Below are 20,311 nucleotides of genomic sequence, written 5' to 3'. Positions count from 1 at the left end.
CCCTACCCCCCACAACCAGACTCTCTCTCCCTACCCCCCACAACCAGACTCTCTCTCCCTACCCCCCACAACCAGACTCTCTCTCCCTACCCCCCACAACCAGACTCTCTCCCTGCCCCCCACAACCAGACTCTCTCTCCCTACCCCCCACAACCAGACTCTCTCTCCCTACCCCCCACAACCAGACTCTGTCTCCCTGCCCCCCACAACAAGACTCTCTCTCCCTGCCCCCCACAACCAGACTCTCTCTCCCTACCCCCCACAACCAGACTTTCTCTCCCTACCCCCCACAACCAGACTTTCTCTCCCTATCCCCCACAACCAGACTCTCTCCCTGCCCCCCACAACCAGACTCTCTCTCCCTGCCCCCCACAACCAGACTCTCTCTCCCTGCCCCCCACAACCAGACTCTCTCTCCCTGCCCCCCACAACAAGACTCTCTCTCCCTGCCCCCCACAACAAGACTCTCTCTCCCTGCCCCCCACAACCAGACTCTCTCTCCCTACCCCCCACAACCAGACTCTCTCTCCCTGTCCCCCACAACCAGACTCTCTCTCCCTGTCCCCCACAACCAGACTCTCTCCCTGCCCCCCACAACCAGACTCTCTCTCCCTACCCCCCACAACCAGACTCTCTCTCCCTACCCCCCACAACCAGACTCTCTCTCCCTACCCCCCACAACCAGACTCTCTCTCCCTGCCCCCCACAACCAGACTCTCTCCCTACCCCCCACAACCAGACTCTCTCTCCCTGCCCCCCACAACCAGACTCTCTCCCTACCCCCCACAACCAGACTCTCTCTCCCTACCCCCCACAACCAGACTCTCTCTCCCTACCCCCCACAACCAGACTCTCTCTCCCTACCCCCCACAACCAGACTCTCTCCCTACCCCCCACAACCAGACTCTCTCTCCCTACCCCCCACAACCAGACTCTCTCTCTCTACCCCCCACAACCAGACTCTCTCTCCCTGCCCCCCACAACCAGACTCTCTCTCCCTGCCCCCCACAACCAAACTCTCTCTCCCTGCCCCCCACAACCAGACTCTCTCTCCCTACCCCCCACAACCAGACTCTCTCTCCCTGCCCCCCACAACCAGACTCTCTCTCCCTGCTTCCCAAAAATGGCTCTCTCCTTCCCCTCCCCCCCAAACAGGCTCTGTCTCTCTCCTTCCCCAAGCAGGCTCTCTCTCTCCACCCCCCCCCACCCCCTGCAAACAGGCTCTCTCTCTCCCCCCCCCCCCCAACAACAGGGCTCTCTCTCTCTCTCCCCCCAAAACAGGCTCGCTCTCCCCTCCCCCAAACAGGCTCTCTTTCTCCCTCCAATCAGGCTCTCTCTTCTCTCCCCCACCCCGCCAACAACCAGGCTCTCACTTTCCCCCCGAATAGGCTCTCTCTCTTCTCCCCAAAAGGACTCTCTCTCTCCATCCCCCCCAAACCAGGCTCTCTTCCCCACCTCCCCGCACCCTGCCCTAAACCAGGCTCTTTCTCGCGCTCCCTCTCCTCTCCCCGGTCGCCCGCCGATTCTCTGCTCCCTGCTCTCCCCCCGGCTCAGGGCTTGGCGGCCGGCGGCTCAGCGATGAGCTTGGGGCTTGGAGGCCCAGCGGACAACGTGGTGTTCGGGGCCGGTTCCGACACATGTGCAGAAAAGGGTTAGTGTAAATTGCGCTGGGAGTGGGAGGGGGGGGGGCCGGTGCGGAGTCGGAGACTATTTGTCCTAACTCGCTTTTGCACATGCGTCAGGAGATGCATGCGCAGAAGCATGAGTAAGGACAAATAGTCACTGCGTATTTTTATTCAGGCGGGGAGGAGGATTTAGAGGATAAGACAGTGACATTGCAATTGGAGGTGGTGCAGGACACACATGTACCAAGCGCTTTCGGCAGCTCTACGCACGATGGAACATTTCATGGTTGTACACACTCCGAGATCGCGGCGGGTCCTAGTGGATTGCAGCAAAGCACACCCAGTGCATCAGTAGCAGATCCGTCTGCATGGGTGAGGAGGAGGAGACCTGAACAGCACTCTCCTGAAATGCAGGCTACACGGGAGGTGTTAGAGCTCATGGGAATGAGTGGGGAGAGCGTTGAGCTTAACAGATTCCTCTTGGAGGCTATGAGTAGGATCAAGGGAGGAACAGCAGTGTGCAGGTTGATCTGCAGGCTGATGAGTCCCAAGCCAGGCCTTCTGCAGCCTGAGGTTTTCAAGGGTTTCCATTGCCGTCTCCTGGGTCTGTCCCCGCCCAACAAGCAGAGCGCCGTACCCGAGACACTAACAAAAACCTTGGGCTCACTGGGAATAGGGCTAAGGGCAAGGTCAAGGGCAGAAGAGCGGGCGGGGGTGCGGCTGTGTTTGAATAAAGGGGGAGAGAGATGGCTGCAGCTGAAGTTTGTTTGCTGTTGTTGTTGTTGTTTTGCTGTTCTTTTGTTCTTCTTTTATTGTCATTTAAGTGATGCTAATTGAAAAGTTTAAAGTTTAATATAAAAAATTTTATTAAAGTTAAGTGCCAAGTGTACAAATGTTTAATAAACTGCAAGATATTTTTTCAACTAAACCAAAATTATGTGCATCATTTTTTCAACTAAACCAGACTTAGATAGTGTCTCATTTCATTGACAAAATAATAGGTGGAAATAGTCAACATGGTGGGATACAATGATCAAATGTGCCGCTCAGCTTTGATGCAAAGTGGTGAAATATCAGCTGCTGATGCAAGGCTCCTGCAATGGTATAATGTGATATCTTCACAGAGCACAGCACACACAGCTTTCTAACAAGCCTCCGCAACATGCCTGGTTCTGTTTATTATTAACTCTGTAGTAGCAGTACACAATACGTCCACATCCACAGTGTGGAGCTACAAACATTATAAGCTTACAGACAGTACACTGCTCCCTCTTTAATGAAGAAGTTATTATAACAACATCATATATAACTTTCATGTTTATACATAACACAGGATATAGACTTATTTTTTTCATACTTACAAATTTAACTTAACCACTTGTTTTCTGTTTCGAAGAGGATACCTTCGCTCTCGAACAGAACCTTCCAAACATGGTGTCGAATTTAAACTCATTCGAAGTTCATCCTGAGGAATGTTTTCCTCCATGGAATTTCCTTGATTTTCATTTGAACTCACTTTAACTTCAGGCTGTTTGTTTTCTTGACTCGGACTCAGACTTACATTCTGATTTTCTCTTGGATTTGTTTCCAGTACACTAGGTGTAGGATTTGCTGCTGGTATATCAAAACTATCTGATGAGTCAGAAATAATTGAATCATTCCCACTATCAACTCCTTCCATGTCTGTAGATAAAATATGATCAATATGAACAAACCTAACCTGTCCATTATCAAACATCTTTTCCAAATATGTGCGAGGACCACATATCTTCACCACTCTTCCTAGTAACTACTTTACCCATATATGGTGATGGTTCTTCACTCTCACCTTCTGGTTTAATTTCAAACTTCTCTCTTTTACTCTACCTCTATCATGATTCTGTTTCTGTCTTAATTGTGTCTCTTCTATGGACTGTGCCAAATTTGGCACAACGAGAATCTGGTTCGTGGCTGTCGTTTGAGAAACAATTCTGCTAGAGTTCTACCAGTAGTTGTATGAGGAGTATTACGATACGTAATCAAAACAATTAGCCAATTTGTGATTCAATGATAACTGTCGTTTCTTTGGATTTGGATCTAACATTTGTTTTATGAGGGCACGTTTTACCATTTGTACAGTGCGCTCTGCTGCACCATTCGAAGCAGGGTAGTATGGTGGAACCTTGGTATGTTTCACACCATTTTTGTTCGTGAACTGTGCAAATTCTTCGCAACGAAATTGTGGTCCATTATCCGAAACAATCTCTTCAGGGAGGCCAAATGAAGAAAGTAATCTTTGCAAAATGTCTAATGTTTTATTTGTTGTTATTTTCCATATTGGAAACACCTCAACCCACTTCGAATGGCTATCAATCAGAATGAACAATTGTTGTCCTTCTAATCCAGCAAAATCAATATGTAGCCTTTGCCACACCCTGGGAGGCCATTTCCATGGCTGTAATGGTACTGATGGTGGTTGCTTGCTTACCGATTGACATGTCGTACACTGACTCATGATGTACTCTATATCTTTATCAAGACCTTGCCACGATAAATAACTGTGTGCAAAACTCTTGGTCAAGCACATTCCCAGGTGCTGGTCATGGAGGTCTCCTAATAATTTGGACCTGAATTTATTTAGTATAACCACTCTTGCACTCCACATGATACAATCTTTATCAACTGATAATTAAGTCCTACGAATGAAGAATGGATGAATATCTTTGTCTGTTACCTGATTTGGCCATCCATTTGCAATATAATCATACACCTTTGACATCACTGGATCACGTTTGGTTGCTCTACCAATCTCTTCAGCTGTGACTGGCAGTTCATCAATGTATGAAAAATAAAACACTTCTTCCCTATCCGGTGTAACTTGTGATGGGGAAGGCAATCTAGACATTGCATCAGCATTACTGTGATCAGCTGATCATCTGTATTCAATATCATTTGTATATGCTGACAAAATCAAAGCCCATCTCTGCATTCGGGCTGCTAATGTTGGAACTGGGGACTTTGGATGGAGGATTGCTGTTAGAGGCTTATGGTCCGTAACAATGGTAAACTTACGACCATACAAGTATTTGTGGAATTTCTTGACCCCAAAAATTAATGCCAAAGCTTTCCTTTCAATTTGCGCATAATTACTCTCACTGGCACTGAGAGTGCATGAAGCAAAAGCAATTGGTCTCTCCTCCCCACTACGTAATACATGAGAGATCACTGCCCCAACTCTATACAGAGGGGCATCACATGCTAGCTTGCTCTTCTTAGATATGTCATAGTGAACTAACATGGTGCTCTCTACCAATTTGCTTTTACACTCCTTGAATGCTGTATCGCATTCTTTTGACCACTTCCAATGGACCTGTTTTTTTCAATAGTTTATTCAGTGGCTGTAATACTGTAGCCAAATTTGGTAGGAACTTCCCATAATAGTTCAAAAGACCCAAGAATGAACAAAATTCAATGACATTTCTGGGAGTGGGTGCATTTCTGATTGCATCCAATTTCCCCATGATTGGATGTAAACCATCTTTGACTACTCTGTACCCTAAGTACTCCACAGAGTTTTTTAATAACTCACACTTACGAGCAGACACTCGTAATCTGTGCTTCTCTAGCCGTTTGAGGATTGCATTCAATATGAATTTGCCTATTTGGTGCTGAAATTAGTATGTCATCCAAATAACATACTACCCCTTCAATACCTTGCAAAATCTGGTTCATCACCCCTTGGAATATGACAGGGGCGGAAGACACTCCAAACGGTAGCCTATTAATTGATATAGGCCTAGATGAGTATTTATAATCAAACATGACTTGGACTCCTCACCTAGTTCAAGCTGTAAGTAGGCATTCGTAAGATCCAGTTTTGAGAAGATCTGACCACCTGTCAGTATTGTGAACAAATCTATATTTGGCAATGTATTGGGGACATTTACCCTCTAGAACCTGGTTTACGGTTACTTTATAATCACTACATAATCTTACCTTACCATCAGACTTAGGTACAACAACAATGGGTGTAGCCCAATTACATCGATCAATCTTACAAATAATGTTCTCAGTCTCTACTCTTCTGAGTTCTTGCTCAACTTTCTCCTTGAGTGCATATGGTACAGAACGTGGCTTGTAGTAAACCGATCTAGCGTCCTTCTGTACCGTGACACTCGCCTTGAAGCCTTGGAGCCGTTTCGCAGAACACCTTTGGATACTTCTTGATAACCTCATCCGTTGATGCAAATCTCGTTTCCACACGGAAAATCTCACTCCAATCCAGCTTCAGTGATCTCAACCAATTTCTTCATAGTAAGGAAGGCTTGTCTCCTTTCATTACTATTAGAGGCAAGTTCGTAAATTGAACCTTGTATTTCAGCGGTACGGTGATACGACCTACCACAGGAATTTTCTCTCCCGAGTAGCCTCGCAGCTCTATCTTGGATTTCTCCAGTTGGAAATCCCGCAATTTGTCGCGGTATAGTGACTCTGGTACTACACTCACAGATGCACCAGTGTCGAATTCCATTGGTATCTTGAATCCCACAATAGCTATTTGGATTTTGATACTTTCCGAATCGCTGTCCGTTAACCTCGTGTTCCTGATGACGTGTAACTCTAACATCTCCTCGTCCTGTTGTTGTTCTTCCATGCTATGTAGTCTCTGGGGATTTCTACTCATAGCTTTGAACGCTGGACTCATAGCTTTGAAAGCTGGTTTACCCTTCAGTCAGCATGCCTTCGCAAGATGCCCAGTCTTTCTGCAGAAGAAACACTCTGCTTTCCTACATGGACAACTTTGAGCAATGTGTTGTCCCAGGCACCAAGCATGACTTCGACGTTCTTTTAGAATTTCCAGTTTCTGAGACTTTGGGCCCCCACCGCCTTTTACTTTGAACCTGCAAGCAATTTACCTCGGTTGACTGTTGACCGGAATTATTATGAAATTCTCAGGAATATTGTTCGGCCATGCCCATCGACCTCGCTGTCTGATCAGCAATCCCAAAAGTCAAGTCATCCGTCGTCAATAATTTCCTTCTGATCACATCATTTTTCACTCCACAAACAAAACAATCCCGCAATGCTCGGTTTTGAAAGTTTCTGAAATCACAGTGAATAGATAGCTTTTTTAATGCTACAATATAATCACTGATACATTCATCAGACTTTTGATTCCGTATCCCAAAATGATAGCTTTTTAGCAATTTCTAACGGCTTCGGGTTATAGTGTTGTTCCAGCTTCATTAAAATCTCTTTAAGCATTGTGTCCTTTGGCTCGTCAGGCACAAGCAGGTTTACCAGAGTTTCAAACAATTCCGGTCCAGCTTCCAATAAGAAAATCGCTTTCTTATGTTCCAATATCAACTGATTCTGGAACTTCAATTATGTTATTTGCAGTGAAATACATGTCTCACCGATCCACATACGCTTTAAAACGTTCCCGGTCGTGTCTATATTCATCCAAATGTCCCATTACACCTGCGGGTGCTGCCATTTTAATTTCTAGCTGTTCACAAAGTGTGCTGTATTTTACCTTGGATTTTGTAGCTTTTTCCAAAGACAGAGAAGTTCCCAAAGTCTCTCTGTCAGCTGGCTGAATCCTTTTTTTCAACAAAATTTCAGCTTTAAATCATCCAAAAAATCCCATTTCGCCGCCAAATGTGATATCTTCACAGAGCACGCACACACAGTTTCCTACATGCCAGGCAGCTCTGTCAGAAGCCTCCGGAACATGCCTGGTTCTGCTTATTATTAACTCTGTAGTTGCAGTACACAATACGTCCACATCCACAGTGTGGAGCTACAAACATTACAAGCTTATAGACATTACATATAACTTCCACGAGGCCTCCTCCCCCGTCGTCCTGCGGGTTGTAGTGGTGCCATGGGTTCCTCATCCTCATCCTCATCCCCACATCCCCCTCGCCCTTTGCCTGAGTTGGTTCTGCAATGTCCTCCAGTGGGAATATCTGTTCCCTCATGATGGCTAAGTTGTGTAGCAAGGAATATTGCAGGTATCCTCCAGAGTGGTCCAGGCATTAGAAATGCTGCTTGAGCACTCCAATTACCTTCTCGACGATGTTGCGTGTGGCTATATGGCTGTCATTATAGCGATGCTCAGATTCTGTCTGAGGGTTCCGGAGGCAGGTGGCAAGCCCGTAGCCTTTGTCCCTGAGCATCCAACTCTGCCCTTCTGGCTGCTGCTGAAACATCTGTGCCACATTGCTCTCACGCAAGATGAAAGCATCATGGATGCTTCCTGCATATTTAGCATCTACTGCCATGATATGCTGCATATAGTCGCAGATCATCTGCGCGTTCAGCGAATGGAATCCTTTTATGTTTCGGTAAAGCTCCGGATCGTCTAAAGGTGCTCGCAGGGCAATGTGCGTACAGTTTGTGCAAAGGCCAGCAATTTGTGCAAAGCCTCAAGCCCTCTCATTTTGTGCCTCCACAGTCATTGGGAAGTTTATGAAGTCCATCCTGCGTGCGTACAGCGCAGCTGTCACCTGACAAATACAGCTATGTGTAGCGTGCTGCGAGATGCAGCATATGTCCCCAAACGATGCCTGAAATGAGCTGGAGGCATAGAAGGAAAGAGCCGCAGTTACCTTCACCTCGATGGGCAGTGCAGTCCTCCTGCTTCTAGGCTGAATGTCTGCCTTCATGAGCTGGCATATCGCTGTGACCACCTCTTTTCAAAAGCCCAGACTTCAGATCCACTGTCGCTTAGTCATATGCAGGTATGAACGCCTCTCCCTGTAACCTTGTTCAGGGTAAAGCCTCCTCCCCATACGTCTGTAACCTCTTTGGTCACGCAGATAATGCTGCCAATTAAGCCTTCCTCAATGATAAGACAGGACAGCATAAGCACGCTCCACATATGGCAAAGATAGAATAGCCCTCATTCTTTAAATGTTCTTCAATGCCCTTAAAATGCCCTTAAAAACGAATTATAAACTCACAAAAAGCTCAATCTGTAAATGCAGCCTTCCCCCCAAATGCTTTCACTTAGCACCATTTTCCAAGATGGCGTCATTGACGTTTTACAACTCTGAAAACTTTTCAGACAAAACCTGTTTCAATACCCAACCTGCAAAGGGTGCTGAAGCAAACTGACTTTCTGAAGTCACAGTTGTACTTGTTTTTTTTGGAACAACCCGGTGTTTTAAAAGAGGAACATTGCTGCTTTGAAATTGCAGAGAACTAAAAATAATTTCTCCTAAAATAAAGTTATGGGGCTAGAACCTCCACATTTTTTGCCTGTTTAACATCCACTTAATGCCCATTTTGCCACTGAAATGACGTATAACACCCATATATCGCCCATTTTATCACAAACTGGAAACTGGCGGGCATTTTTAGGAAACTTATCGCCGAGTGATTCTTTCCCCATGTGGTTAACGCCGAGAAAAAATATTACTGCCACCCACTTTTTTGGGGGTGGAATCAGCAGGGTGGGTGAATTCAACGCCCATAATATCGCCCAGCATTACTTTCCGCATGGAATTAACGCCGAGATTCAATATTAACGCCCGCCCAGTTTTTTTGTCGTAAAGAGCATATTTACCCAAACTAGCGGCCATGAGATCACCCATTGTCAATTTCACCACCTCGCACACATATCGCCCACAATATCGCTCGCTCAAAAAACCACCCACACAAAGTGGAACTAACCGGACGAATCACAGTGTTATGGACGCCATGTTGTAGATCACATTTCGCGTCCTTTAAAAGGCTGCTGTGCTTCAACCTCGGCGGAGTTCATACTCTGCAGGTCGTTGGAGTTGATGTGAACATCTCTAAAAACATCTTGACCATACCTTGACTGATTGGAATTGAAGAGGTGTGTTCATAGGGACATTCCTTGCTTGTGTGCAATTGGTGGAAAACAGAGAACTACTGCAATGGGGCCTGTCCTTTCTCACCCTCTCTTGGTGACCAAATACATGCAGCAGACTCGACATCCGCCGAAGGAACGCTGCACTGCATTATGTGCCCAATGTACAAAGTGACAGACAGACGAGGAGGACCAGACATTACAGCTCCCGCAAGTACAGGGAGAAGCAGTCTTACCTCGACTTGCCCGACACCACCTGCCTTCGGAGACTGCGCTTCCACAAAGAGGTTATCACTGAGGTATGCCAGCTGATGGGGGCAGACCTGCAGCCTGCCAGCACCATCGGAACTGCACTGTCCATCAAGGTCAAAGTCACCACGGCACTGTCGTTATATGCCTCGAGTTCTTTTCAGGCCACAGCTGGCGACATTTGCGGACTTCCTCAGCATGCCACACATCGCTACATTAGACAGGGCACTGAAGCCCTGTTTGCATGCAGGAGGGACTTGATCAGCTTCCCTATGACCAGGGAGGCACAGAGTGAGAGGGCTCTAGGTTTCTCCAGAACTGCAAACTTCACCAAGTTGCAAGGAGCAATAGACTGTACGCACATTGCGATGCGGGCACCTTTTCAGGATGCTGAGATTTTCAGGAACCGCAAGGGATTCCACTCCCTGAATGTCCAGCTGGTTGTCGACCATCAGCAAATTATACTGGCAGTGACTGCTCAATTTCCGGGCAGCAGCCATGATGTGCACATCCTGCGTGAGAACACTGTATTTGACTTGTTTAACAATGAGCCACAAGGTCAATGCTGGATGCTTGGGGACAAAGGATATGGCCTTGACACCCGGCTGATGAACCCCCTGCGTGAAACCCACACCGAGGCGGAGAGGCAATGCAACTAGAGCCATAGAGCCTCTCACAATATTGTGGAAAAAACCATTGGAGTGCTGAAGCAGCGCTTCAGATGCCTGGACCACGCAGGAAGTGAGCTCCAATGCCACCCTGAGCAGGTAGCTCAATTTGTGGTGGCCTGCTCTGTAATGTCCTTACTCTACAGTATGAAACCACATGAGGCACATTCTGGGGACAAGGTAACTCTGTGACCTTAACTCTTCATTCACAGGACTCCAAAGATGATGACCCTGCATGGGACCTCCCTTTTTATACCTGTGTGATCAGGTAAGGAGTGTCTCCCACAAGTTCACCCCTTGTGGTCAAGGTGTGCATCTAGGTTGAGTGTATACAGTAAAAAGTGGTGTTACATTGTGGTTACATACATGACATCACTTCCGCCTCCCCCCACCGCCCCCCCACCCCAAAGTCTTATTGGGATCATAGGTTTAGTCTTTCAGGTGGTCTACGCTCCCTCGTGGAGCGCCGCAGTTGGGGCTCTGGTTGTTGGACACTGACTTGAGTTTTTGTCACCTGTGGTGATTCCAGCCTGTCCGGGCTGACCGCAGGGACTGTGCATTCTTCTGATTGCTCTTGTTGCTCATTCACTTGCGGTGTTGTGAGCTCCATCTCATGGTCTTCTTCAGGTTCCTCCGTGTCGATGCTGAACATTTTTTTTACTTGGTCCAGATGCTTACGGCATATCTGACCATTGTTGAGTTTTACCACGATGACCCTATTCCCCTCTTTGTCAAGTACAGTGCCCTCAAGCCATTTGGGCCCCATGGCATGATTGAGGACGAATACAGGATCATTTATTTCTATACATCTTCCCCTCGCATTACGGTCATGGTACTCGTTTTGTGACTTGCGCTTGCCCTCAACTATGTCGGTCAGGACTATGTGAATGAGGGACAACTGAGTTTTGAGTGTCCGTTTCATTAGTAGATCTGCGGGCAGGACCCCCGTGAGCGAGTGCGGTCGGGATCTATAGGCCAGCAGGAGACACGATAGGCGAAATTATAGGAAGGGTCCTTGAATCCTGAGCATACCTTGCTTAATGATTTGGACTGCACGTTCCGCCTGGCCATTGGAGGCCGACTTGAATGGCGCAGTCCTGACGTGGTTGATGCCATTGCCCGACATAAACTCTCGGAATATGTAGCTTGTGAAACATGGGCCATTATCACTAACCAGGATGTCCAGCAAGCCATGGGTTGCAAAGATCGCACGTAGGCTTTCCACGGTGGTGGATGACGTGCATGAATTCAGAATGATGCACTCGATCCATTTTGAGTACGCATCTACCACAATAAGGAACAGCTTACCCATGAACGGGCCTGTGTAGTCAACATGAATGCGTGACCATGGCCTGGTGGGCCAGGGCCACGGGCTGAGCGGGGCCTCACTGGGGGCATTACCCAGCTGGGTACATGTCGTGCACCTGCGAATCCAGTATTCCAGGTCTGAATCAATTCCAGGCCACCAAATGTGTGACCGGGCAATGGCCTTCGTCAGCACAATGCCTGGGTGCTCGCTGTAGAGTTCCCTGATGAATGCCTCCCTGCCCCTCTGGGGCATAACACCCGGCTGCCCCATAGTAGGCAGTCGGCTTGGATGGAGAGCTCATCCATCCGTCTGTGGAACGGTCTGACCTTCTCAGGGCATGCTTCGTGTGCGGGCGCCCAATCCCCAGTCAGGACACATTTCTTAATCAGGGATAGGAGGGGATCTCTGTTTGTCCAGATTTTGATCTGGCGGGCTGTGATGGGGGAGCCTGCGTTGTCAAAGGCATCGACAGCCATGACCATCTCGGCACTTTACTTCGCTGTCCCTCAGTGGTGACCAGTGGAAGCCTGCTGAGCGCATCAGCGCAATTTTCAGTGCCGGGCCGGTGCCGGATGGAGTAGTCATAAGCAGCCAGCATGAGAGCCCATCGCTGTATGCGAGCTGATGCGTTGGCATTGATAGCCTTGCTGTCTGACAACAGGGATGTTAATGGCTTGTGGTCCGTCTCTAATTCAAACTTCCTACCAAAGAGGTACTGATGCATTTTTTTTTACACCATAGACACTTCCTTCTCGAACATCCCATATCCCTGTTTTGCTTGAGAGAGGACCTGGAGGCATAAGCCACAGGCTGTAGTTGACCCTCAGCATTGCCCTGCTGCAACACACACCCAACCTCATAGGACGATGCATCACATGTCAGAACCAATTTTTTACAGGGGTTGTACAGGGTCAACAAAGTTTGAACAAAGTAGGTTTCGCGCCCGATCAAAAGCCCGTTCCTGACAGTCCCCACAAAACCAATCGCAACCCTTACACAGGAGCACGTGTAGCGGTTCCAACAACGTGCTCAAGTTCAGCAGAAAGTTCCCGAAATAGTTCAACAGTCCCAGGAATGAACGCGACTCCGATTTGTTGCAGGGCCTGGGTGCTCATCGAATCGCCTCTGTTTTGGATTCAGTGGGCCGAATCCCATCTGCAGCAACCCTCCTGCCCAGAAACTCAACATCAGGAGCTAAGAACACACATTTAGACTTCTTGAGTCGCAGGCCTATGCGGTCCAGTCGGCTTAGCACCTCCTCCAGGTTGTGGAGGTGTTCCTCGGTGTCTCGACCCATGATGAGGATGTCGTCCTGGAATACGATCGTTCTAGGAATGGATTTAAGCAGGCTTTCCATGTTTCATTGAAAAATCGCGGACGCTGATCGAATGCCAAACGGGCACCTGTTATAAACAAACAGTCCCTTGTGTGTGGTGATGGTGGTCAGTAGTTTAGATTCGTCGGCCAGTTCCTGGGTCATATAGGCTGAAGTGAGGTCCAACTTGGTGAACAGCTTGCCGCCTGCCAGCGTGGCGAAGAGGTCCTCTGCTCTCGGGAGCGGGTATTGATCTTGTAGGGACACCCAATTGATTGTGGCCTTGTAGTCGCCACAGATCCCGACAGAGCCATCTGCTTTTAGGACGGGAACGATGGGGCTCGCCCAGTCGCTGAATTCAACAGGCAAGATGATGCCCTCTCTCAACAGCCGGTCCAATTCGCTCTCGATCTTTTCCCGCATCAGATACCGCACCGCTCTGGCTTTGTGGTGCACTGACCTGGCGTCCGGGGTGATGTGTATCACTACTTTAGTGCCTTTGAAAGTCCCGACGCCAGGTTGGAATAGTGAATCGAATTGTTGTAGGACTTGTGAGCACGAACTTCGCTCCACAGATGACATTGCGTGAACATCCCCCATTTCCAGTTCATCTGGGCTAACCAGCTCCTCCCCAACAATGCGGGACCATTGCCCAGGACAATCCAGAGTGGCAGCCGATTCACTAACCCATTGTGTGTGACAGCCAACATTGCATTGCCTAGCACCAGAATGATTTCTTTAGTGTAAGTCCGTAATTGTGTCTCAATACGTGCTAATTTGTGTCTACTGGCTTTAAGTGGCCATAGCTTCTCAAATTGCTAAACGCCCATGAGTGACTGGCTAGCCCTAGTGTCCAGCTCCATGCGTACAGGGATACCAGTTAATAAAACCCTCATCATCACTGGTGGCATTTTGGTGTATGAACTGTGAATATTCGCCACATGGATCCGCTGAACCTCGGCGTCCATCGATTTGCCCCAAAAGTCATCCTGCCTCAAAGAACCCTCTTCTGATCCATCCACCTCATATATTAGTCTGGTTGCAGACTTCCTGCACATTCGAGCTCAGTGGCCACTGAGATTGCAGTTCCTGCAGACAACCTGTTGAAATTTGCAAGATCTAGCTGAGTGTCTTCCCCCACACCTCCAACATGAGTTAAAGTTTCCATTGTTTGGAACAAAGGGACTATGGCCAGACATTCCACGCTGACTGTCCCTTTGACTGCTCTTAAGTACCCTATTAGTGGGTGTCAATGGCCCCATCCCGGGCCGCGTCATCCACTGTGATGGCGTGAATGTCCGTTCAGCCTGCCATTGTCTCTGTTGAAGTCCTACTCTGGGGTCATTTGCTGCCTGGGGAGTGTTGGACTGCCCCTGCCTGCCTGGGGGCTCTGGTTCACATTGATGGTATTGACTCTGCGTTAGAGGCAGAATTGCGCGCGTATATTATTTTCGTCTCTTCCTCCCCCGCCATGAAAGTTTGAGCTGTCGACGCCGCAGCTTCCAAGGTCAAATCCTCGGTCTCAATTAATTTGTGTAAAATTCCCGCATGATGATAAAGAAGTCCCTTAGCATCTCCCCCCTGCAGGCGTCTGCGAACTTACAAAGGCTGGACAAACGCCGGAGGTCCGCTACGAAGTTCGGTATGCTCTGTCCTTCACAACGTCGGTGGGTGCAGAATCTGTGTCGGGCCATATGTATGCTACTCGCTGGTTTGAGGTGCTCCCCGATCAATTTGCTAAGTTCTTCAAAGGTTTTGTCCGCCGGCTTTTGGGGTGCTAATAAGTCCTTCATGAGCGCGTAAGTCTTTGGTCCGCAGCTGGTCAAAAGATGAGCCCTTCACTTGTCGGCCGCTGCATCCTCCAGCCATTCTTTTGTAACGAAGCTTTGCTGAAGCCTCTCAACAAAACCATCCCTGTCTTCCCCAACACAGTACCGTTCCTCTGTGCTACCAGTGGCCATTCTCGTGGGTCGTGAATTCCCATTTCTCGTCACCAATGTAAAGTCCTTACTCTGCAATATGAAACCACACGAGGCACATTCTGGGGACAAGGTCACTCTGTGACCTTAACTCTTTATTCACAGGATTCCAAAGACGATGACCCTGCTTGGGACCTCCCTTTTTATACCTATGTGATCAGGTAAGGAGTGTCTCCCACAAGTTCACCCCTTGTGGTCAAGGTGTGCATCGAGGTTGAGTGTATACAGTAATACAGTGGTGTTACATTGTGGTTACATACATGACATGCTCCATGCTACATAACTTGGCTATCAGGAGGGGACACGAATTGCCTGATGAGTCTGACAGTCCACCTTACCAGAGAGAGGAAGAGGAGGATGAGGAGGCGGACGCTGACATCGGCCCAGACAATCAGGCTGATGCTAAAGCCATGTCCCTGCCCCCCTGTAGACCACATGAAAGGGCCCGTGGTGGCATGATAGCTGCAAGAGACTTATGTCAGGAGCTCATCAATGAATGCTTTGCCTGAAAGAATGTTGGTGTTATTTACAAGGCTGACACACTGCTGGGTGTGCAGGTCATATATCAATGGTGGGCATCACCTTGGTGACAGTTGAGGTTTAAGTTGATTGAAGTTAAGTGTGATTATACCCTTTTAGGTTAAGGAATCACCAGCGTGTAATGGTGCAGCTATCTGAACCAATGTGCTACAAGGTTTTGTTAAATAAAAAACATTTAAACCAAACATTAGTCTGAAATCATCAGTATCTCTGCACAAACCAACACTTCCCCCGCCCCCACCACAACCCCCCCTCCCCCCGCCGCCCCACCACTTCTCCTCCCCACCTCTACACCTTCCCCTTCCGCTCCTGACTCCAAGCCACCTGGCCGAGGAGGTCCTCAGGCGATACTTCAATTGGGGGGGGGGGTGCAGGGGGTGATGGCCGAAGGGAGAGGACGGTCCCAAGGTGGGAGCGTGCACTGAGCCATAAACATGATGTTGCTATGTTGCTGCTGGCTCTCATGTGTGGTTGGCAATGGGGATGCGTCACCTTGGGGTGCAGTGCGGCGCTCCGGGACCACTTGGAACCCTCTGCCACCAGTGTTCCTGGCTACCAGCTCCAGGGCCTCCTCCATCCCTTCCATGTTATATCTTATTTGTTGGAAAAAAACTCAGTGCCAACTATGTTCTTGGCTTTTTGCTGCTGGTGAATCTCCGTCGTTCCTCCCATAACAGCCAAACAAGCACACACCACAGCCACACACCCGTTCAGTGCTGCTGAGCTCCCTCTCTCTCTGTCTCCTCTTCTGCGCATGTCATGAGGACCCCTGACCTCCTGAATCGTGGGAATCGAGCGTTGCCATGCCATTGCTAAGGACAGCCACACTTAACGGCAGAAGGTCAGAAAAATTTCACGTGACCGCCCATTTGATATCGCTCGCGGTAACGCCCATTTTCAAAAATTTAAACGAGGTGTATTGAGTATGGGTGCGAAACCGGCGATCTGAAAACCCCTTTTTAAGGCCCATTTTTTGGCAATAAGCTCAAAAGTGGAGGTTCTAGCCCATTATTTTCTGCACAATGGCGATTAAAAAAAATAGAATGCATAAGGGACTGGTTCCTTGAGCAGTATGTAACGGAGCCAAACAGGGGGCAGGCTATCTTAGATCTGGTCCTGTGTAATGAGACAGGATTAATAAACAATCTCCTAGTAAAGAATCCCCTTGGAATGAGTGATCATAGCCTGGTTGAATTTCAAATTCAGATGGAGGGTGAGAAAGTTGGATCTCTAACCAGCGTACTAAGCGTAAATAAAAGAGACTATGAAGGTATGAGGACTGAGTTGGCTAAAGTGGACTGGGAAAATTGATTAAAGTGTAGGACGGTTGATGAACAGTTGTGTACATTTAAGGAGATATTTCACAACTCTCAAGAAAAATATATTCCAGTAAGGAGGAAAGGGCGTAACACAAAAGATAGCCATCTGTGGGTAACTGAAGAAATAAAGGACGGTATCCAATTAAAAATAAGGGCATACAATGTGGCCAAAACAATGGGAGGACAGAAGATTAGGAAGCATTTAAAAGCCAATAAAGAATGACTAAAAAAATGATTAAGAAAGGGAAGATAGACGATGAAAGTAAACTAGCACGAAATATAAAAACAGATGGCAAGAGTTTCAATAGGTATATAAAAAGGAAAAGGGTGGCTAAAGTAAATGTTGGTCCCTTAGAGGATGAGACCGGGGAATTAGTAATGGGGAACATGGAGATGGTAGAAACTCTGAACAAATATTTTGTATCAGTCTTTACGGTAGAGGGCACTAATAATATTCAAACAGTGGATAGTCAAGGGGCTATAGCGGGGGAGGAACTTAACACAATCACAATCACTAAGGAGATGGTACTCATTAAGATAATGGGACTAAAGACAGATAAATCCCCTGGGCCTGATGGCTTGCATCCTAGGGCCTTAAGAGAAGTAGCGGCAGGGATAGTGGATGCATTGGTTGTAATTTACCAAAATTCCCTGGATTCTGGGGAGGTCCCAGCAGATTGGAAAACTGCAAATGTAACACCCCTATTTAAAAAATGAGGCAGACAAAAACCAGGAAACTATAGACCAGTTAGCCAAACATCTGTGATTGGGAAGATGTTGGAGTCCATCATTAAAGAAGCAGTAGCAGGACATTTGGAAAAGCAAAATTCGGCCAGGCAGTCAGCATGGATTTATGAACGGGAAGTCATGTTTGACAAATTTGCTAGAATTCTTTGAGGATGTAACGAACAGGGTGGATAAAGGGGAACCAGTGGATGTGGTGTATTTAGACTTCCAGAAGGCATTTGACAAGGTGTCACATAAAAGGTTACTGCGCAAGATAAAAGTTCACAGCGTTGGGGGTAATACATTAGCATGGATAGAGGATTGGCTAACGAACAGAAAACAGAGAGTAGGGATAAATGGTTCATTCTTGGGTTGGCAATCAGTAACCAGTGGGGTGCCACAGGGATCAGTGCTGAGACCTCAACTATTTACAATCTATATTAACGACCTGGAGGAAGGGACCGAGTGTAACGTAGTCAAGTTTGCCGACGATACAAAGATGGGAGGAAAAGCAATGTGTGAGGAGAACACAAAAAATCTGCAAAAGGACATAAACAAGCTAAATTTTGGGCAAAAATTTGGCAGATGGAGTATAATGTTGGAAAGTGTGAGGTCATACAGAAAAAATTAAAGAGCAAGTTATTATTTAAATGAAGAAAGATTGCAAAGTTCTGCAGTACAGCGGGACCTGGGGGTACTTGTGCATTAAACACAAAAGGATAGTATGCAGGTAGAGCAAGTGATCAGGAAGGTCAATGGTATCTTGGCCTTTATTGCAAAGGGGATGGAGTATAAAAGCAGGGAAGTCTTGCTACAGTTGCACAAGATATTGGTGAGGCCACACCTGGAATACTGCGCGCAGTTTTGATTTCCATATTTACAAATGGAAATACTTGCTTTGGAGACAGTTCAGAGAAGGTTCACTAGGTTAATTCCGGTGATGAGAGGGTTGACTTATGAGGAAAAGTTGAGTAGGTTGGGCCTCTACTCATTGGAATTCAGAAGAATGAGAGGTAATCTTATCGAAGCGTATAAGATTATGAGGGTGCTTGACAAGGTGGATGCAGAGAGGATGTTTCCACTGATAGGGGAGACTAGAACTAGAGGGCATAATCTTAGAATAAGGGGCCGTCCATTTAAGACTGAGATGAGGCAAAATTTCTTCTCTCAGAGGGTTGTAAATCTGTCGAATTTGCAGTCTCAGAGACCTGTGGAAGCTGGGACATTGAATAAATTTATGACAGAAATAGACAGATTGTTAAACGATAAGGGAATAAGCGGTTATGGAGAGCGGGCAGGGAAGTGGACCTGAGTCCATGATCAGATCAGCCATGATCGTATTAAATGGTGGAGCAGGCTCGAGGGGCCGTATGGCCTACTCCTGCTCCTATTTCTTATGTTCTTATGTTTATGTTTAACCATTTTTTTAGATGCCTGTCTATGGGCCCAATTTTGGCCATGACTGCATCAATTCTTTTGGAGTAAGTTGTTTTTTCTGGCGTAAGTTAAAAAATGCCATTTTCCCCCCCAAAATTTGCTCCAGTGTAAGTTAGTTAGGTACGATTTCTTTTAGTTCAGTTTTATTTTTCAAAAGGGGGCGTTCCCAGACACTTACGCCATTTTTGGCCATTTATGTTACTTTGGCCAGCTAAAACTTACTCCAAATCGACTTAGGTCAGCGGATGTGGCCAGCTCTGAAAAACATTGCTGGCAGTTAAGAATGCGGCGCAGGTTAGTACATTTAAAGCACCAAGACTTACAAAGCACGAAACAAAGCACAAAAAGTAATCAGCAATCAATCAATAACAAATAAAAAATAGAAGTCCTACCTGAATGCCAGAATCAAGTTTTTTTATCGTTCCCCGCCCCCCCCCCACCGCCCCATCAAAACACGCTTTCTCCCCTCCCCCCATCAAAACACTCTTTCTCCCCTCCCCCCATCAAAACACTCTTTCTCCCCACCACCCCCCACCAAAACACTCTTTCTCTCACCCGCCACACCCCCACCCCCTAAAACACTCCTCTTCCCCCCCGCCCCAATCAAAACTCTCAAGCACAACCATCAATATAAAATGACAATGAAGTCCTACCTCGGCCTGGGAAGTCAACGGGCCGGCCGGCCGGTGCAGGAAGCCACTCGGCCAGGGATAGCATGCGGCGAAGGTCGGGGGGTACCTTCGGCCGGGGATAGGGGCTGCGAGCATCGGGCCCTGCTCACAGCCCGCAGGACACGCTGGGAGGGCAAGAAGCATGTGAGCAGACCCCACTGCGCATGCACGCAGCTGCCGGCAGTGTTTTCTGCGCTGGCCTGTTGCTCCACCCCCCACTTACATAGAAACATAGAAAATAGGTGCAGGAGTAGGCCATTCGGCCCTTCGAGCCTGCACCACCATTCAATACGATCATGGCTGATCATTCCCTCAGTACCCCTTTCCTGCTTTCTCTCCATACCCCTTGAACCCTTTAGCCGTAAGGGCCATATCTAACTCCCTCTTGAATATATCCAATGAACTGGCATCAACAACTCTCTGCGGCAGGCAATTCCACAGCTTAATAACTCTCTGAGCGAAGAAGTTTCTCCTCATCTCAGTCCTAAATGGCTTACCTCTTATCCTAAGCCTGTGTCCCTTGGTTCTAGACTTCACCATCATTGGGAACATTCTTCCCGCATCTAACCTGTCCAGTCCCGTCAGAATCTTATAAGTTTCTATGAGATCCCCTCTCATCCAACTAAACTCCAGTGTATAAAGGCCCAGTTG

This window comes from Pristiophorus japonicus, chromosome 2 (genome assembly GCF_044704955.1).
Source record: "Pristiophorus japonicus isolate sPriJap1 chromosome 2, sPriJap1.hap1, whole genome shotgun sequence".
Lineage (NCBI taxonomy): Eukaryota > Metazoa > Chordata > Chondrichthyes > Pristiophoridae > Pristiophorus > Pristiophorus japonicus.
Note: the sequence above shows the minus strand (reverse complement) of the source record.